This window comes from Paramormyrops kingsleyae, chromosome 18 (genome assembly GCF_048594095.1).
Source record: "Paramormyrops kingsleyae isolate MSU_618 chromosome 18, PKINGS_0.4, whole genome shotgun sequence".
In the NCBI taxonomy this organism is placed as follows: domain Eukaryota; kingdom Metazoa; phylum Chordata; class Actinopteri; order Osteoglossiformes; family Mormyridae; genus Paramormyrops; species Paramormyrops kingsleyae.
This window is the reverse complement of record NC_132814.1, coordinates 9,277,480-9,280,073: the sequence shown is the minus strand read 5'-3', so window position 1 is coordinate 9,280,073 and position 2,594 is coordinate 9,277,480.

Below are 2,594 nucleotides of genomic sequence, written 5' to 3'. Positions count from 1 at the left end.
ACGTTTTCCTATAATGGTAGGTTGAACTCTTGTAGGGGAAGCGCAGGTTTCATGAAAACAACTCAGAATGTCAAGTTATAATGAAATCTTCATTTTGTGTTAGTTTGTCATGATTTCTTCACGAAAACACGTTTTCCTATAATGGTAGGTTGAACTCTTGTAGGGGAAGCGCAGGTTTCATGAAAACAACTCAGAATGTCAAGTTATAATGAAATCTTCATTTTCTGTTAGTTTGTCATGATTTCTTCACGAAAACACGTTTTCCTATAATGGTAGGTTGAACTCTTGTAGGGGAAGCGCAGGTTTCATGAAAACAACTCAGAATGTCAAGTTATAATGAAATCTTCATTTTCTGTTAGTTTGTCATGATTTCTTCACGAAAACACGTTTTCCTATAATGGTAGGTTGAACTCTTGTAGGGGAAGCGCAGGTTTCATGAAAACAACTCAGAATGTCAAGTTATAATGAAATCTTCATTTTGTGTTAGTTTGTCATGATTTCTTCACGAAAACACGTTTTCCTATAATGGTAGGTTGAACTCTTGTAGGGGAAGCGCAGGTTTCATGAAAACAACTCAGAATGTCAAGTTATAATGAAATCTTCATTTTGTGTTAGTTTGTCATGATTTCTTCACGAAAACACGTTTTCCTATAATGGTAGGTTGAACTCTTGTAGGGGAAGCGCAGGTTTCATGAAAACAACTCAGAATGTCAAGTTATAATGAAATCTTCATTTTGTGTTAGTTTGTCATGATTTCTTCACGAAAACACGTTTTCCTATAATGGTAGGTTGAACTCTTGTAGGGGAAGCGCAGGTTTCATGAAAACAACTCAGAATGTCAAGTTATAATGAAATCTTCATTTTGTGTTAGTTTGTCATGATTTCTTCACGAAAACACGTTTTCCTATAATGGTAGGTTGAACTCTTGTAGGGGAAGCGCAGGTTTCATGAAAACAACTCAGAATGTCAAGTTATAATGAAATGTTCATTTTGTGTTAGTTTGTCATGATTTCTTCACGAAAACACGTTTTCCTATAATGGTAGGTTGAACTCTTGTAGGGGAAGCGCAGGTTTCATGAAAACAACTCAGAATGTCAAGATATAATGAAATCTTCATTTTGTGTTAGTTTGTCATGATTTCTTCACGAAAACACGTTTTCCTATAATGGTAGGTCGAACTCTTGTAGGGGAAGCGCAGGTTTCATGAAAACAACTCAGAATGTCAAGTTATAATGAAATCTTTATTTTGTGTTAGTTTGTCATGATTTCTTCACGAAAACACGTTTTCCTATAATGGTAGGTGGAACTCTTGTAGGGGAAGCGCAGGTTTCATGAAAACAACTCAGAATGTCAAGTTATAATGAAATCTTCATTTTGTGTTAGTTTGTCATGATTTCTTCACGAAAACACGTTTTCCTATAATGGTAGGTCGAACTCTTGTAGGGGAAGCGCAGGTTTCATGAAAACAACTCAGAATGTCAAGTTATAATGAAATCTTCATTTTGTGTTAGTTTGTCATGATTTCTTCACGAAAACACGTTTTCCTATAATGGTAGGTCGAACTCTTGTAGGGGAAGCGCAGGTTTCATGAAAACAACTCAGAATGTCAAGTTATAATGAAATCTTCATTTTGTGTTAGTTTGTCATGATTTCTTCACGAAAACACGTTTTCCTATAATGGTAGCTCGAACTCTTGTAGGGGAAGCGCAGGTTTCATGAAAACAACTCAGAATGTCAAGATATAATGAAATCTTCATTTTGTGTTAGTTTGTCATGATTTCTTCACGAAAACACGTTTTCCTATAATGGTAGGTCGAACTCTTGTAGGGGAAGCGCAGGTTTCATGAAAACAACTCAGAATGTCAAGTTATAATGAAATCTTCATTTTGTGTTAGTTTGTCATGATTTCTTCACGAAAACACGTTTTCCTATAATGGTAGGTTGAACTCTTGTAGGGGAAGCGCAGGTTTCATGAAAACAACTCAGAATGTCAAGTTATAATGAAATCTTCATTTTCTGTTAGTTTGTCATGATTTCTTCACGAAAACACGTTTTCCTATAATGGTAGGTTGAACTCTTGTAGGGGAAGCGCAGGTTTCATGAAAACAACTCAGAATGTCAAGTTATAATGAAATCTTCATTTTCTGTTAGTTTGTCATGATTTCTTCACGAAAACACGTTTTCCTATAATGGTAGGTTGAACTCTTGTAGGGGAAGCGCAGGTTTCATGAAAACAACTCAGAATGTCAAGTTATAATGAAATCTTCATTTTGTGTTAGTTTGTCATGATTTCTTCACGAAAACACGTTTTCCTATAATGGTAGGTTGAACTCTTGTAGGGGAAGCGCAGGTTTCATGAAAACAACTCAGAATGTCAAGTTATAATGAAATCTTCATTTTGTGTTAGTTTGTCATGATTTCTTCACGAAAACACGTTTTCCTATAATGGTAGGTCGAACTCTTGTAGGAAGCGCAGGTTTCATGAAAACAACTCAGAATGTCAAGTTATAATGAAATCTTCATTTTGTGTTAGTTTGTCATGATTTCTTCACGAAAACACGTTTTCCTATAATGGTAGGTCGAACTCTTGTAGG